Source organism: Myotis nattereri, assembly GCF_964212035.1.
Source record: "Myotis nattereri genome assembly, chromosome: 2".
In the NCBI taxonomy this organism is placed as follows: Eukaryota; Metazoa; Chordata; class Mammalia; order Chiroptera; family Vespertilionidae; genus Myotis; species Myotis nattereri.
The window spans coordinates 89823278-89842791 of record NC_138076.1 but is presented as its reverse complement, the minus strand read 5'-3'; positions in this window follow the sequence as shown (position 1 = coordinate 89842791).

Here is a 19514-nt window from a genome sequence, read left to right as displayed (position 1 = left end):
TGGTAAAAAAGAAGGAATTATTGCCATTTGCAACAGCATGGATGGAACTGGAGAGCATTATGCTAAGTGAAATAAGCCAGTCAGAGAAAGATAAATACCACATGATCTCACTCATTTGTGGACTATAGAGAACAACATAGACTGATGAACAGGGACAGATCCAAAGACAGAGAAACAGCGATCAGACTATCAATCCCCAGAGGGAAATTAGGGGTATGAGGGGGTAAGGGGGAGAGGTCAATCAAAGGACGTGTATGCATGCATATAAGCCAAACCAATGGACATGGACAACAGGGAGATGAGAGCATGAGTAGGGGTGGGGGGTGGGGAGGTTGAAGGTTAATTGGAAATGAGGACACATTTGTAATACCTTAACCAATAAAGAAATTAAAAAAACAAACAACAACAACAAAAAAAACCCAAAAAAACAAAACAAAAAAAAGAAAGCAGGAGAAAAAGTAAAGAGAGAAAGAGAAAAAAATAGAGTATTGAAAAACAGTAAAAAATTTGAGTAGGAAAAGGGAAGAGGAAAATTATATATGGGAATGAAACAACAGAGACTAGAATAATAACAAATCAATAAAGCAGATAGATAAAAAAGATAAATTTAAAAAGAAAGAATACTAGATGCCCAGTGCACAAAATTTGTGCATGAGTGGGGTCCCTAGGCCTGGCCTGTGATCAGGGCTGATCAGGGTTCCCCACTTCCCCCCTCATCCTTCCCTCACCACCACTGCAGTGAGTTGGCAGCAGGCCAATTGGGGCCTGCACGCCAGGGGGAGGGACGGGGAATGGGAGGGTGGCCGCTGGCCCAGAGGAGGGAGCTGGCCCTTGGCCCTCCTGGGAAAGGGGCTGCATCTGCCGCCACCCACCTCTGGTTCCCCATCCCAGCCTGGGGGCCAGCCCTGATCAGGTGATCAGGGCCTGCTGGCCACGGGGTGGGGAGATTGTGGGAGGTTGGCTGGCTGGGGGGAGAGACCACGTGAGGTTGGCCAGCAGGCTCAAAACGGGCGATTGGGCAATCATGGCCTGCCGGCTCGGGGGAAAGACCATGGGAGGTTGGCTGTGGGAGTACACTGACCACCAGGGGGCAGATCCTGCATTGAGTGTCTTCCCCCTCTTTGGTCAGTGCACATCATAGCGAGCAGTCATTTTTGTCGTTCTGGTCGCTTAGGCTTTTATATATATAGACTACAGGCCCGGTGCACAAAATTTGTGCATGGGGGAGGGGTGTCCCTCAGCCCAGCCTGCACCCTCTCTAATCTAGGACATCCCTCTCACAATCCAGGACTGCTGGCTCCCAACTTCTCACCTGCCTGCCAGCCTGATCACCCCCTAACCACTCCCCTGCCAGCCTGATCACCCCCTAACCACTCCCCTGCCAGCATGATCAGCACCTAACTGCTCCCCTGCTGGCCCGATTGCCCCTAACTGACCTTCCCTGCTGGCCCAGTCACCCCTAATTGCCCTCCCTTGCCAGCCTGGTCCCCCCAACTGCCCTCCCCTGCAGGCCTGGGTTTCCCTCAACTGCCCTCCCCTGCTGGACTGATCGTCCAGAACTTCCCTCCCCTGCTGACCATCTTTGACCACATAGGGGCAGCCATCTTGTATGTTGAAATGATGGTCAATTTGCATATTACCTCTTTATTATATAGGATAGTATTTATTACATATGACATATAACCTTCAAAATAATCAACTGTTTGTTATACATAGGCTTCCGGTTAACAGTAGATTATTAGTAGTTAAATTTTTGGGGAGTCAAACATTATACACAAATTTTCAACTGGGCAATGGGTCTGTGCCCCTAAACTCTTCATTGTTCAAGGGTCAACTGTACATTTTTGGGAAAAAAAATTATTTTCTGTTACCTGAACTGTGTTATTGAGACCTCATCCTGATTTTATGAGAAAAAAACATGGTCACCCCACCTGTGGTCACATGTATGCTGGGGCACCATAGACCCAATGCCATGCCCAGAATTCTGGCTTTTGTGAGTCTTACTATTTAACAATTAGAAATGCAGGGTCATCTTCTAGCATTTCAGCCAGCAATATGATAGAAGAAGTTGAACAGCTCTCTATCTTGTGGAGACCTATTTTCCTTAGACAATTTAGAATGGAGTTGAGAAAAAATGGGATAAACCCATTGCTTCTTATTTTGTTTCTTCATTTATTTGAGGGAAAGAATGATAGTGCCTTCCTGCTCCACAAATAAAGTGAAACATGTTCTCTGTATCTATAATTCTGTTTCTATTTTGTTTGTTAGTTTATTTTGTTCAGTACAGAGAACAGGCTGACAACTGTCTGAGGAGCGAGGATGGGGGGCTGGTTGAAAAAGGTGAAAGGATTTAAAAGTAAAAGAGAGAACACTCTTTTAAAAATCCATGCATTATCGGTGAAGTGGCATACTGTTACCTGTGGGGGATATATTTCAAGATCCCAGTGAATGCCTAAAACCACAGATAGTACTGAACCCTACATGTACTATGTTTCTCCAATATATAGGTATCTATGATAAAGTTTAATTTTAAATTAGGCACAGTAAGTGATTAACAACAGTAAGAAAATAGAACAGTTATAATATACTGTACTTAAAAAAATGAAACATATAATACACTGTGTGGAAGTAACCTGAAGCAACGAAATCGGGAACATCTGGGCATAACACAGTGCAGTCGTATATATCCTTGTTGAAAGACAAATCAGATCAGCTCACAGGGAAGGCAGCGGCAATGCACAAACTTCTGAAACTCTGAACTTGCCAGCTGGAGACAGGGATTGTGCTGGGAGAACTTAGGAGTCACTGGAGTGTATTTAATTCTCCAAGTGAGCAGCAAAACTGTGCTAATGAGGTCTTTAACACCTGCACTCCAACAGCAGCGAGGCTAACCAGAACCAGGTGGGGCAGCCAACAGCTTGGAGGTGGCGAAGGGAGCTCAGAAACAGAAGGATCAATCATTATTCCTGGTTGGTAGGATGCAGATATTGTCTTCCTTTTTATGCTTTTCTCTAGTTTCCAAATATAAATATGCATTTAGACTTCAAATCAGAAAAAAAAAATTATGCTGAAAATAAAATGTTCTTTTCAATTTATGTTTTCTAGTTATTCATTCCCTGGTCACTTGCTTTTGTCTCTAAGTATACAATGGTTCAGGCACTGAGAACAGCTCTGATTCTGTCAATTGTCACTTCCAGAAAGTCTTCCCAGAGACAGCAGCAGGTGGCTAGGGCAGGAGAGCTGGGAGGAGGGATATTCCAGGATATCCCTCCTTGGCATGCCTTATCTTGTTTTTCATTTTTTTCTTTCTTCTGAGAACTAAGCTTCTATGTCCCTTCTCCCCTCATTTGCCCCCTATTATTTGCCTTTCTTCTCCACTCTAGTTCTGACAGAGGAAATAATAACTCGACAAGTGAAGCATATCAACTTAATAAAAAGCTAAAAACTAGAAAAGATAAGACTTCAGGTACACTGGATAGAAAAAAGGTGACCAAAGCAAATGTGAATCTTCTCACCTTGGATCTAAATCTTGGATTCTGTACAGGGAGGTGTCCTAGAGAGAGGGGGGGAGAGGAACTGTGTGTGCCCCTGCTGGGCAGACTTGGCGGCTAACGACCCACCCGGGCACAGGAGAGCAGCAGAGGGTGCCCCTTTGCAGATCTTGTTCCCTGAAAATGTGTTCTGATAAATTTCAAACTCTGACCAATCAGATTAATGGCTCCTTGTGTAATGGAAAACATTCAGGAGGCCCCCAAATGGGCAGAGTGTGAGAGCCCCTTTGTGGGCTGGGGCAGGGAGGGGCTGGGAGTGAAGGACACAAGGAAGTGATTTTCCTTCCTCCTTATCTCCTCTTCCCAACATAGACTGGAACTCACTGCAGCCCAATTGGTTAAAAATGTTTTCCTGAACCAAATCCTAATTTTTACAAAAATATGAATGTCACAAGTTGTAACTTCCCACAATTGTTTCAGCTCTAAATCCAGCTTCTATACAAACCTGTTATAAACTGTTTTCATCTACCATTTTTCAAAACTAGAAAAGTTATTGCATGATATGATAGCATTTGGTAAGAGCTATGTATTATGAGCAAGACTAAAGCTTGCAATTAAAATGCTCACTATTTGCTTTTTCTAAATTGAGTGTAAAATGTTACGATTCCTTGAAATTTTAAGCAAGACTCCAGATGTCATGGCAAACTAATAGCCCAAGATTACGTTTCCATTGGCAATTAATGTTAGCTTTTAAATCAATATTTGTTACTTATATTTCATATTAAATTTACATTTATTAAGTAAACAAATATTTATGTTTATTACACAATGTTTTTTGAATTCCCACAAGCATGCTGATTAATTATAAAGCACTGTTTGGGTAAATATTTCTTGTAGTGAGAATATTTAGATACATGTTTTCACAGTCTGAGTTTGCACATTGTGTTTGCTAAAAAAGCAGAGTCCCACACACTCGAACTTAACAAAGGTGGTTTTCACCTTCAGTTTAATTGGATTGATGAATTTACAAGAAATACTGGTTAGTTGGAATGGGAGGGTAAATATTTTTCTGGTGTTCTTGGGAATGGTCCATGAAAATTTTTTTTTTTTGAAATTGATTAGAAAACAAATTTATACAGAAATAGATGTTGTTGTTTTTAACTGAAAGAACAAGGAAACTTCTTTTTTAATTTTTTTTTTAAATTTATTTCAGAGAGAAAGAGAGAGGGGGAGAGAGGTAGAAACAGTAATGATGAGAGAAAATTATTGATAGGCTGCCTGCTGCACATCCCACACTGGGGACTGAGCGCACAACCCGGGCACATGCCCTGACCATGACCTCCTGGTTCTTAGGTCAATGCTCAACCACTGAGCCATGCCAGCTGGGCAGGGAAACTTCTTAATACCTAATGTTCAAAAAGCATAAGCAAGCAAACCATGTCCACTGAATGAATTCATTTCACTGTTGAGATGGGCATCAAGGCGATTATATTGAGATAATTTAAACAACAGCAAACCTCCTATTGGGCACAAAGTGAACTTGGGGTGTTCAGATGATCTCTGTGATGTATATACTGCTTTAGACTTAAAAAAATCTGTTGTGCCCCTGATACATTTCCTTGTTCCAAGCAAAGAAAGTGACATACAGCTGTAGAGCATCCCATAGAAAATGAGTGACAGAACTCAATCTAATACAAAGTTCACAGGCCAGTTTACAAATTCTTTGGAGCCATGGAAATCTTTTTCAATGAAATCTCATCAGGAAACATACTATTTAAAACAGAGTGGAGTTACTTGATAATTCTAAGCCAATTTCAATGCTTCCATCAATTTTTAAAATACTTGCAAGATTGGAAGAATTTCCAAGAAAACTGATTTTTCCCTTCTTCATCTCAAAATAAAAAAATAGAACCCTAAAAAGTTTCTCAACTAAAGGTTTTATCACTGCAATTGCCAAGCAGGTAAACACCCAGGCGCCACATACACGTCAGCAAACCTGATGATGGGAAACACAAATTGTTGTTAGTAAATGGGAGCTATTTAGAGCAACTGCCATGCAGTCCTTACCATTAATATTCTACCTGGACATGCCTGACCATTTCTCCAAGTACTGGCCTTGCATTCGAGACCATGCAGAAAACAGCAAAAGGGAAACCTTGCTGAATCCATCGATTCCTTTCCTTAACCCCTGAGAAGTTAACACATCCTCTCTTGGACTGACTACACAAAAAGAAGGAAAGAAGAAATCCAATATATGTGAGTGTCTGCTACGGGAAAGGTATTTTTATGCTGGATAATTTCCATATCTCATCTGACCTTTTGAGATGGGTAGTTTTGTTCTCATTTTACCAGGGAGGAAAATAAGGCTCAGAGCAGCTGCATAACTTGTCCAGATGACTGACTCTGTTAAGAGTTGGGATTTGAATCTGGGCAAGTCAAATTCCAAAGCACATGTTCTTACCCCAGCGGCCCACCCCCCCCCATCTTTGAGCCTCTTACTGCTGGTGCCAAAATGACAGAAACAAAGGGTTATGAGGCCCTAGTCGGTTTGGCTCCATGGATAGAGTGTCGGCCTGCGGACTGGAAGGTCCTGGGTTTGATTCTGGTCAAGGGCACATGCCTGGGTTGGGGGCTCGATCCCCAGTAGAGGGTGTGCAGGAGGAAGCCAATCAATGATTCTCTCTCTCTCTCTCTCTCTCTCTCTCTCTCTCTCTCTCTCCTTTCCTCTCTGAAATCAATAAAAATATATTTTTAAAAAAGGTTACGGGGAACAGGTTTTGTATTACAAGGTACTATTTTTATTACAAAAGCCAGATCTCCTTAGTTAGTTAATGGACTAGATGAATTGTGAGGGACTCACACCATGATAGATTTTGCTCTAAACAATGTCTAGCATAAGAAGAATCATCAAATTCCTTTTTTTCAAAATGATAATACTGCATGCCATAGTAATCTAAATTTATGATTATATGCTACACTGTTTATCTAACAGGCATCATTAACAATCAAGTTTTCAAATATATCTTCCATTCTATTATAGGTCTATGTTAATAAAATGAATGGGCCTGTTAGCTTGAGTTTTGTTTGATTAGGGAGAAGCAGTTACTCAAATCAAGGACACAGCTGTCATTCATGTAAAGAGAGAGTTTTTGGCAGGAGAGGAATACACATTTCTTAATACATTCATTGACTTACATGTTCTTGAGTTCACATAACTATGGATGATCCTTTGCATCTGATCATCTAAAAAAAAAAAAACACGCAACAAAGCAGTAATTTCTAAATGTACCAATGATGAATTTCCCCTTACGGAGTAGCTCTTTCTGGAAGAGTCCCTGGAGGTATAGATCACTTGATTTCACAATAGCAAGTGCAGTTGTCCATACCAGAAAGAAAAAAAAAAGAGAGAGGATAATATTTTTCATTACTTAAAATTTTTAAAATCCAGTTCTGTTTCTCTGCTCCCTCCTCTGCTGTAAGAATAACATTAGGAGACAGGAAATTTGGGCAATTTCTTAGAATGTAATCATTTCCCCCCAACTTTTAAATTGAACTTGGAATTAAATGATAATAAAGCATTAATATAAAATCATAAGCCTGGAGAATGTTATGCACATACACACCAATTGTTTTAATAAAATGAGATAATTTCTCTTTTTTCTGAAAGTGGAGCTTCTCTAGTTGGAGGAAAAAACTTGGATCAGTTTTTCTCCCCCTGTCTCAGTCAGCTCAGGCTGATGGAATGAATGACCATAGACTGGTGGTTTAAACAACAGACATTTATGTCTCATAGCTCTGGAGTGTGGGAAGCCCAAGATCAGGGTCCAGAAGAATCGGCGCCTGGTGAAAGCCCTCTTCCTGGTTTGCACAGACTGCCTTCGTGACTGCCTTTGTACCGTATCTGGTGGAGAGAAAGGGCTCTGGTCTCTTTGTCTTCTTATAAGGACACTCACCCATCATGGGGCTCTACCCTCATGACCTCATCTAACCCTAATTACCTCCAAATACTATCACATTGGGTGTTAAAACCAATATATGGATTTGGGGGATGAGGACCCAAACATTCAATCTACAGCAGCTCCCTTCTCTCTCTCCATGTTTTACTCCACTCTCACCAGGGGACTCTGCAAAGCCAGATTTGGAAATCCTTGTGTCCTCATCCACTCTTGCTTGAGGACACACCCTGAATAAGGAGGTCATTCTCCTTTTCCCTTTGGTCTAACAACACACAGGTTTGATGAATCAATGCAGCCACCCCCATACTCAACACCAGTGCCAGAACAGCCCCCCCCCCCCCCCTTTAAAGGAAGCTGAATTCTGTAGGTGGCCCCAGGGGGTTGGGAAGGGGAAAAACTGAAATAACAACAGATATTTTAATTTTTAAGGCCCCTTTTTGTTACTATCATATTTTCTTTTTTCTCAGAAGTAAAATAATTAGTTCAGTTAATATTTTTGGTAAATTTAAAAATAATTTTTAATATTACAAAAGAATTTGTTCTCCTTTAACTTTGTACCAGTAAATTAAGGATATGTCTTTAAATCAAGCTTTGAATTTTAAAATATTTGCAAACAAACAAACAAACTGGTTATTTTGAGACATATAGATCAAACTGCAACTTCTCATGGCCAAAGGTTGCTAATTAGAAGGTTCTGTGACGTTTCAGAAATATGAAAAGCCCTATTTGAAAACTACCACTAACAGAAAAAGAAAAAAACACACAAAATGAAACAAAAACAGCTAGCAGGGTCAGAGTGATGGGCATCTACTTGCAAGGGGTAGGCCTGAGGCAAAGGATCTGGCTCAAAAGCATGGGGGGGGGGGAGGGTGTGCTTCAAGGTCCTGCAAGAGTCTTTCCCTTCTACGCCCTTCTGCGTCCCCTAGGAAGTCTGCCAGGACCTGGATGCGACCAGAGGAAAGACGGCCGCTGCCTAGTTGGACTCTGGCTGGTCAGAGAACAGGGAACACCTCCGCCCCCTCCCTGTGGCCTCCATTCCTCAGCCTCACAAGAGCACGTTGCACCAGCTGATCTCAGGGGGAAGGTTTATAACAAACAATCTGTTACTTAAAAGTGTTAGAGGACACCAAAGTTTTTAGATAATAAACTTAAAAACAATAAGAGGGCATTCCAAGTTATCTCTATAATGATGCCTCTTTTTTTTGTTCCTTTGCATTCTAAGGCACTTTCCTGAGCAGGGGAGACAGTGGTGAGTTTTCAGCAGCACCTGCAAAATTGCACCTCACTTATGGTCCATTTTATCTAAATTATTGATGCAGCAGCCTGCAGTCTATGTCCATGGAAATAAGTCACCCAGAGGTGTTACCCACCACATGTAGTGGCAAAAAAGAAAAAAAAAAGAATTGAGACCTGCCAAGTGATGAGATGCCCAGATGGCTGCCTCTCTCTCCACATAGTGCATCTTCAGTCTGAGAGGTTTCTGCTCCAGAGGTTACAAGCACCTATGTATGGTGAGAAGCAGCTAAAACCCAAGGCAACTTTACCCTCCACCCCCACTATTTAATTCTCCTAGAGAATTTTAGTGGAAATTTATTAAGATTAAACTGAGGTTTCAAATGAAATTCCCACATGGGAATTTATATACCTGTTGTGGGAAGCCTTTTGGCTCTGTCCCTAACCTATTTTTCTACCAACTACTCTTGTTATAGGAACAGCTGACCTTATTTGAATAAACAAATTATAGTATATTATTGCCCTAATACAGTGAAGCTATTTAAAGTTTCTTAGGGCCACTCTTTTTTTTTTTTTTTTTGTAAAGCAAGTAACTGTTTACTATCTTAACTTTTCTGTTTATAAATTTGGAATCTTATGCGTAAAGCTGGGAGTCTCCATATTGTAAACCAGCCCATGAAATCTATGGCCTATTGAATGAGAAATAAAAATGTTTGTATCCTCCATCCAATGAGATGAATGTGTTCATGCCTTAAATAAACACAAATTCTAAGAAAAGGATGAATGAACAATTGGACCTGGACTCCTGCCCTGGCCTTTCAGCCTTTTTTGTTTTGTTTGTTTTTTGTTTGTGGCACAGGAATGACTAGGGGGAGAGCTCTGACACCGTCTGCAGCATGGCTGCAGCTATGTGGGGCTCCATTTGCAGAACAGAATCCTGCTTTCATTCCACAAAGACGGCTTCTTTCTGTCTCAGAACATTTGTTTCCAGGGTGGTCTTGGAGGCCTTCACAAACACATGTGGAAGTCACTGACCAGAGTTTTGTCCTGCAGGGTGAAGCTAAGCTCTCTCACACGTGCCCAGACCTGGGACCTATTCCTCAGCAAGGATATTGATCACTAGGTGATTTGTTTAGTCAGAGGATCACAGGTGAGTCAGGAGATGTGGAAACTCAGAAACCAAAGTCAAAGTCATTGTGTATAGAAGAGAAAAGCAGCTGCACCTGACAGTCTGCTACCAAATCTGAACAGGCTGTAATGGAAAACGGATGCGTTTATAGAAAGTCCACCTCTCGTCCCCTGGCCAAAGCTGCTACCCTCATTACAGGAAGTCAACGTATTAAGTTTGGCAGCTCTTATGGAGCTTGCCATGCTAGGGAGGTTATTAAAACTGAACTGAAATGGTTTCATAACTCAAACTGGAAACAAGAGTGAGGAAAATGCTAACACCAAAGTGACAGACCAGAATGAAATGGAGCTACATTTGTAGGCTCTCTGGCTCATGTTTCAGGAGGTTCCACGTGTTAAAACAGGCTGAAAAGTTAGCTAAATAAAGCAAAGTGCCAGGCGAGACATTTAACACCCTTGAAAGGGGGCTTACCAACGAAAGTGTTCCATGATCTACATTGTTGACTGAACTTCACTTTTAAGAGTTTGAAGACAACACTAATTACAACTATAGTGCCTAAAATGGCTATCACGAGAGGCATTCCTCCCCCTACAATTCCTTTTATTGATTCATAGGATCTCAAAGATATTTTCTGATCTTCAAGGATAAACTCTCTCCTCCCCGGGTAGAGAGTACCAGAGAGTGATGAGTAATGAGAGCATGCAGATGAATAATGCTTTTTGTTGTCACTCTTTAAGAGTGTAAACCAAATCCTTTTTAGGAAGAAATACTAACTTCAGAATAATACAATTGCAAACACTTGCTAAAATTTTGGAAAGTCTGATGCTAGCAGAGCAATTCAGGAGAGCTGCCATAGACTGTACTTATTCTTTCAGGTGGTTGTGTGTATGTCCAAATAAAGCTATTTGTGAAAAAGCATCAGCTATTATTTTTGAGATACCTCAGTTGGGAAGTAGCAAATGGCTTTCTTCTTTGTAGTAAAAATGGAAGTTTTCAGGTCCATTGAAAAGGGTAGTAAGAAGCTTCATCCATGAGAAAATGTGGTACAAACAAATCATGACAATGCAGCTCAAAGAAAAGGGCTGAGTCTGTAATAACAATGGACCTAGCCAAAAATAGTAGTTAGCATCTCATAATAAATAAGACAGGGAATATCAGAGCTAATAGACATTTTCTACATTTATTTCCTCCCCATAAAAGTCTCTAATTCAGTAACAAGTTCTTGCAGCTCTACTTTCAAAATATATTCAAAATATATTCAGACAACTTTGTAGTGGTCAAACATGATTAAACCTCACCTGTATGATTGGCGTAGCCAACTATCAGGTTCCATTGTACTCACCCTAGTGTTTCTGGGGGCATCCAGAGTTATTTATAGACATAGAAGAACTCTGTTCAAAAACTCACCAATGGGAGAGGATTTGGGGAAGATGGCAGAGTAGGAAGCACCAGGAATCTGTTTCCCCATCTAGACAACAATTGCACTGGCATGATCTTTCTGATGGTACTGTTTTGGAACTTTGGAGTCTATTAAAGTATTGCAACTTCTAGGGGAAGGCTTGGACAGTAAATTGTGTTTAATTTTGGTCAATTTTATCTCATACTACAGTAGCAGCTATCCATCCCGTATCCCCACCCCATGGCAGGCAGCTGTATATCTGTTCCTGAAGTAGTTTATACACAGCTTACAGGATCCAAGGTGGGCAAAAAGAACCCAGTCCTACAAATATCAGGGACCTATGCTCTCATAGCTGGCTGCTGCTTCTGATCACAAAGGTATAGACAAAAAGGTGAGCAGCCACTGTTGCTGCCGCTCCCTCCAATGTTGCACGCCCCTTCCTGTAAGACAGAAGTGACTTTCAGGAGATTTAGACAGAAACCCTTTCCCCCTCCTTCATTTCTTCCCCTTTGAGAGCCAGATATTAAAGACTAAGATATTAAAAAAAACAACTGCATATATGAGGAAAATTCAAAAGTACCACACATGTCCAGGAAAAGATACAGGCTCAAAAAAGACCTGAGAAGAACTTCAGTTTACACATCAGGCTGATTCTTGGCACAGAGACAGCCTACAGCAATTTTTAAAAACACCAATAAACAAAACAACAACAACAAAAACAGCAAACAGTGGGTAAGACAATCTGATTTCCAGAATTACCACATAATTAGATTCAAATGTTTAGTTTTCAACAAAAAATTTTCCCCTCAAACAGATTGTCAAACTGCAGCGGGAAGGCCGGGGAGGGTTGGGGGGCAGGAGATAGGGGGGTAAGAGATCAACTAAAGGACTTGTATGCATGCATATAAGCATAACCAGTGGACATAAGACATTGGGGGATAAGGGAGGCTAGGGGACTGTCTAGGGCAGGGGGATAAAATGGACACATATGTAATACCCTTTGTAATACTTTAAGCAATAAAAAAAAAGATAAAAAAAAAATTCCACCAAAAAATCATAAGTTATACCAAGAAACAGGAAAGCATGATCCACTCAAATGAAAAAGTTGAATCAAAAGAAACTTCCCTGGAAAAGATCTAATAACAGTTGTACTAAACAAGGACTTTAAAATATCATCTTAAAAATGTTCAAAGGACTAAAGGAAGATGTGGAGAAAGTCAAGAAAACAATGTGTGAACCAAATGGAAATATCAATCAAGTGATAGAAAAGTTAAAAAAATTCAAAAATTCTGGAGCTAAAATGTACAATAAGTAAAACAAAAATTTTACTGAAGGGATTCAAAGGCAGATTACAGCAGGCAGAAGGAAAAAATATTAGCAAATTTTAGGAAAGAAATGTAGGAACTGTTGAATCTGAGAAACAGAAAGAATATATAATGAAGAAAAGTGAACAGAGCTTAGAGGTATGAGGGACACCATCATGGGGACCAACTTATTAATCGTGAGAGTCCCATTAGGAGAAGAGAGAAAGAGAGAAAGGGGCAGAGAGAATATTTCAAGAAAGAATGGCTGAAAATTAAATACATGAATATAAACATCCAAAGAAGCTTATAAAACTCAAGTAAGATGAATTCAAAGAGATCCACATTGAGACATTATAACCAAACTTTCACAAGACTAATGAATCCTGAAAGCAGAAACAGAGAAGCAACTCTTCATATACAGGTGATTATCAATGAAACAATTAGCAGATTTCTCATCAGGAACTTTGGAGGCCAGAAGGCAGTAGGCTGATACCTTCAAAGTGCTCAAAGTAAAAAGCTGTCAACCAAGAATTGGTCATCCAGCAAAACTGTCCTTTAAGAGTGAGGAAGAAATTAAGACATTCCAGACAAACAAAAGCTAAAGGAGTTTGTTACCATTATACCTGGCCTGCAAGAAATGTTCAAGGGAGCCCTGAATGGTGAAATATAAGGACACTAGACAGCAACTCAAAACTATATGAAGAAATAAAAAATCTCAATTAAAGTAAATAAATGGTCAATATAAAAGCTAGTATTATTATAACTATTGTTTTTAACTCCCTTTTTGGTTCTATACATGATTTAAAAGACTAACAAATATATATTTTTTGATTCTCACCCTAGGATATTTTTTCCATTGATTTTTAGAGAGTGGCCAGAACAATTGGGTGCAATTTACTGATTAAGGGAAGACTAGGTGAGTAGGTTTGGGGTGGTGAGGTGGGGAGGAGGGGCAGAAATGAAGAGTTCAGGTTTGAGCAGGTTAAGCTTGCACATGTTTCTCAGACATTCAAGAGGAGTCACTGAATAGGCAGAAATACATGAGCCCTATGCTCAGGAGCGAGGCCTTTACTGGAGACATAAATTGGGTCATTGTTGGCATTAGATAACACACAAAAACACAAAACTGGAAGATAGAGCGTAGGAAAGAGAAGTATGAGGACTGATTCTTGGGACTTTCAAACTGCTGGAGTCAGAGAAATGGAGAAAGAGCCAGCAATACACAGATAGAAGGGCTAGTAGGGAGCAGAGAAACCTGGATATTAGTGAAGAGTGTCAAAGAGGGAATAATTAACTTTAACAACTGCTGCTGAGAGGTCCAGCAAGATAAGGAGTTAGAAGCAACCATTTGTTTTGGTAACCTTGATATGCACAGTATATTAGTATATTAGTTTCAAAGTACCACAAGCAAGGATCGCTTAAAACAATATAAGTTCATTCTCTCACAGTTCTGGAGGCTAGAAATCCAAAATTAAAGTGTCAGCAGAGTTATGCTCCTCAAGGATCTAGGAAAATCCTTCCTTGTTTCTTCCTAGTTTCTAGTAGTGATTAGCAATCTTTGATCTTCCTGGCTTGTAGACATATTACTCCAATCTCTGTCTCCATTGTCATATGCATAATTCCTTCATGTGTGTCCCTCTTTACTTTTCTTATAAGGACACTAGGCATATTGGATTAAAGACCCACCCTGTTTCACTGTTACTAAATCTTAATTATTTACATCTGCAACTACCCTGTTCCCAAATAAGATCCAATATAGCATTTTAGGGGGCACAATTTAACCCACAACACAGTTATGAGCACTAATAGGGTAGAGCAAAATGTGAGTTGAAGACAGTGAGTAGAGATAGCTTGGGAAGACTTTGGTTGCTAAAGGAGCTTAGCAAGTGGGGGTGTGCAATGTCTAAGAGAGTTTTGTTTTCTTGAGCATTTTAAGATGAAGATACAATACCACTAGAGGCCTAGTACACAACTTTCATGCACTGGGGGCGGGGGGGGGGGGCGGGGTTCCCCCCTCAGCCCGGCCTGCGCCCTCTCACAGTCCAGAACCCCTTGGGGGATGTTCGACTGTCAGCAGGGAGCGAGCCTAAGCCTGCAGTAGGACATCCCCCGAGGGGTCCTTAGCACTACTGTGTAGGAGGGAGAGGCTCCCACCACCGCTGCTGTGCTTGCCAACTGTCAGCCTGACTTCTGGCTGAGCAGTGCTACCCCTGTGGGAGCGGACTGACCACCAGAGGGCAGCTCCTGCATTGAGCATCTGCGCCCTGGTGGTCAGTACGTGTCATAGTGACCAGTCATTCCACCATTTGGTCGATTTGCATATTAGCCTTTTATTATATAACTAGAGGCCCGTTGCATGAAGATTTGTGCAATAGGCCTTCCTTCCCTTGGCTGCAGGCTCCGGGTTTCCTCCAGCACCCAGGACCCAGGCCTTCACTCTGGCCGCTGCCTTCAGTCTTTGCTGTGGCCAGAGCCTTCAGTCTTCACTCCAGCTGGAGTGCCGCTCCTGTAGCTCCCTCTGCCCCTGCCCTCCCCCTCATAGCAGGCATCTCACCCCACCCGGCTGCTCCGCGCCTGCATGCATGCTGCCCAGAGGCTTGGAGCAGCTGGGGGGCGGGTCTGCCGCCAATTTGTCAGGGTAATTTGCATAGTCACTCCTGATTGGCTGGTAGGCATCATGGAAGTACAGCCAATTTGCATCTTTCTCTTTTATTAGTGTAGACTAGAGGCCCAGTGCACAAAATTTGTGCACTGGGGGCATGTCCCTCAGTCCAGACTGCACCCTCTCCAATCTGGGATCCCTTGGGGAATGTCCACAGGGATAGGGCCTAAACCAGCAGTCGGACATCCCTCTCACAATCTGGGACTGCTGGCTCCCAACTGCTTGCCTGCCTGACTGCCTGATTTCCCCTAACCACTACTGCCTGCCAGCCTGATCACCCCCTAACACTCCCTTGCAGGCCTCGTCACCCCCAACTGCCCTCCTTTGTAGGTCTGGTTGCCCCTAACTGCCTTCTCGTGCAGGCCTGGATACCCCCAACTTCCCTCCTTGCCAGCCTGGTACCCCCAACTGCCCTCCCCTGCTGGCCTGGTTTCCCCTAACTTCCGTCCCCTGACATCCTGGTTGCCCCCAACTTCCCTCCCTTGCTGGCCCAGTCACCCCTGACTGCCCTTCCCTGCAGACCTGGTCACCCTCAACTTCCCTCCCCTGCTGGCCATCTTTTGGTGGCCATCTTGTGACCACATGGGGATGGCCATCTTGTGCGAGGGCATGACAGTCAATATGCATATTACCTCTTTATTATATAGGATACCATGATTGAATACTGATAGGAATAATTCAGTATAACAGGAAAATTATGATACAAAGAAACAGGGGATAGTTGCAGAAGTAAAAATCTTGTACAGGAAAGTGGTGATGGGTTTCAGGGCACAGAGAAGTTATCTTGAGATGCAAGTAGGATCAATCCATTGGGAACAAGAAGAAAGGCAGATTATAGATGCAGGTGAGTTGGAGAGGTACTGGAAGGAGATGATTTAATTTTATTTTGTTTTGATTTTCAGGAAAATGAGGATATGAGGAATAGTGATAAGATGTTGTAGATCTGAGCAGATGGGAGAGGTGTGAAAGAGTGATCTTAGAGGGTGGGGGAAAGAATTGACTAAGACTCAAAAAGTATGGTTGTTTCTTGAGTTCTCTTTGGGAAGGAAAAAGGTCCAAGAATGAAAAGAGATTAACGATGTACATATTGGAGAAACCAGAGATCAAAGAAACAGAAGTAGATTGTCCTGAAGAGAGGGCTCCTGGGAACAGAGAAAAGGAAGGCAAATGAGAAACATTAAGGAAACTCGCATGAGGGAGACATGGCTCCTCTCTGGCCCTTCTCACCAGTCATTGCAGCTAGACTCACCCATGTCCCAGTTGTCACTCCATCCCAAGGGTGCAGACTGGTAATCAGCTGGTTCTTTGCCCCTCAGACAGGCAAGAGGGCATTGTTCTGAAGGGTCAAGCTGTCAAGTCACAAGTCTCTGTGCAACCCTCTTCATGAAGATCTTTGAGGGGAAATGCAAAGAGGGCAAGTTTTCAGTAAGTTATGGCTCATTCTGTGTGTGTGTGTGTGTGTGTGTGTGCATTTTACACTCCTTACTTATCAAGGAATTATATATTAAGGACTGGGAATATGATAAGGAAAAAAAAAAAAAAACAGATGTGGTCTTTGCCTTCAGGGAAGATATGAGCAGGGGGGTGAGAGACAGGCAATTAAATAACTAAATACATTAAACCCTGGTAAGGTCTGTGATGAGGATATGCAGATTGCTGTGGCATGATTGCATCAACAGTGGTCTGCAGTATAAACTTATGATTTGGGCAGTCCACCTTTACAGAATTATATTTTTTAAAATACAAGTTTGATTATAATTTTTTCCCATTTAAAAGCCTTAATGACTTTCCATTGCCTGGAGCAACAATTCTTAAAAAAGTCCAAAAACTTCAATACTTGTACCTCCCTCTCAGAAATATTTCTGATAGACATGCATCTTGTGTACATTTGTTTATTAATTGATGACACACATGTACTCCAGTGTAAATGTATTATGTGCATTATAAAACATGCACATAATTTCAAAATTTCAGTGATGAAATGAAGAAAAAGAAGCACTCTTTTAAAAATATGACCAATGTTAAGATCATAGTCATAAGATCTTCTACCTGGATTTATATTCCCAATCCCCCACCTATTGGCTGTGGTGGTGATAGTGCTATTCTGCATTTCTGAATAGCTAGTCTGCAGGAGCTTTAAGAAGTGTGTGCAATTTTCCACAGTGTTCCATTTTCCCGACCTTAGCAATTGTGAAAGCACAGGTTGAGATAGAGCTTCCAACAGACTAGATTGCTGAGTAGCTGCAATGAGTCTACACTGTGACTGTCCCTACAATGAGTAGAGCTGCTCTGCTGACTCCTGTGGAAGATGTAGTTTTAGCAAGAAATAAACGTTATCATGGTTATCCACCAATATTTGGGGATTGTTAGTTACCAAAGTATTATCTACCCTATTTTTGCTGATATACTCAGTCAGGCAAGTTGTCTATGAATTCTTTGTGTTTTGGTTTATTCATCATCAAAATAAGGAAAACAATACAGTAACTAGCTCATAGGTTTGCAGTGGAAATTGAGTAAATTAATACATGAAAAGCATTTAGAACAATGCCTGAAACTTAGTATGTGCTCTGTAAATGCTAGCTTTAATTGTTTCTATTTAAAAAGCCCTTTTGTCTTTACAAAAATATAATTAATCAGAATTCTTAAAACATATTTTTATTGATTTCCGAGAGGATGGGAGAGGGGGAGAGAGATAGAAACATCAATGATGAGAGAGAATCATTGATCAGCTACCTCCTGCATGCCCCACACTGGGAATCGAGCTTGCAACCCCAACCCTGGCATGTACCCTGACCAGGAATTGAACCATGACCTCCTGGTTCATAGGTCAATGCTCTACCACTGAGCTATCCTGGTCAGGAAATCAGAATGTTTTTAAAGCAAGAATAATGTGTGCAATGTCGAGTTTGCTAGCACTCTGTTTTCAGTTTATTCCAGAAGTATTTTAGACCACGCTGTGATGAAGCAGTTCTGATAGCCCAATGCATCTGTCTCCTAATCAAAGGATGTCTAACATTGTGTAATAAACGATTGAAAACTTCCATAAAAAGATGATGCAGCTTCCTGAGGTGCCAATTTTTATGATTGTAAGTTATTTAAAAAGTAATTTTTATCTGTATATAATGTAGATATTATGAAGCAGAATACAATATTTTCTTCTTTTAATTAAAGCACTAGAGGCCTGATGCACAAAAATTTGTGCAAGAGTAGGCATTCCTTCCCCCAGCTTCTGGTACCAGCTTCCCTCTGGCACTGGGACCTGGGCTTCCCTCTTCTGGCCGCCCACAGGCACCAGGACCTGGGCTGGCTTCCGTTGGGCTGCCCGCAGGTTCCTGGGCCATAGGTTGGCTTCCCTCCGGCCCCAGCTTCATCAGGAAGGATGTCTGGAATGATGTCTGGAAGGATGTCTGGTCTAATTAGCATATTACCCTTTTATTATCCTATATAATAAATAGGTGATATGCAAATTGACCATAACTCCAACACACAAGATGGCCGCCCCCATGTAGACACAAGATGGCCAGCAGGGGAGGGCAGTTTGGAGGGACCATGCCTGCAGGGGAGGACAGCTGGGGGGGACCCAGGCCTGCAGGAGAGGGCAGTTAGGTGCAATTGAGCCAGCAAGGGAGCAGTTAGGCATCAATAAGTTGGCAGGGGAGTGATTAGGGGTTGATCAGGCTGGCAGGCAGAAGAGGTTAGGGGCAATCAGGTAGGCAGGCAGGCGAGTGGTTGGGAGCCAGCAGTCCTGGATTGTGAAAGGGATGTCCCAGATTGGAGAGGGTGCAGGCTGGGCTGAAGAACACCCCCCCCCCTTGCACCAAGCCTCTAGTTATAGATAAGTCTGTAATGGCATTTAACACATATAATAGGCTGTAACAACACACTCATCTACAGTCTTCGTGGTGATCCATCAATGATTCTGTCTTTTGACTGTAGAATATCAACAATCTCCCACTCCTTCATCCTTCAAGGAATCTGGCATCTGGCATGTCTGGTGATAGAAAACAAAACTATCTCATGCAAAATAATTTGGGACCAATCAGGGCACTATGTCCACAAAGAGAAATAATAAACTGGATCTTTGCACTCATTAATGATTAACATGTGTTCTCAGAATGGGAAGAACTTTCTTGCATTCAATTTTCCTTTTGGGTATACTCAGACATTGGATATCAAGGGAGTAACTTAATATAACCATTTTATTTTTTAATCACGGATAATTATATAAATCAAAACAATAAAAATTTAAAAGTATTCTGGTTAATAAGTGAAAAAGCAATTACATAGAATATCTACTAATAGAATATCTGCTATTTAAAATGTACTAATGAATTAATAGA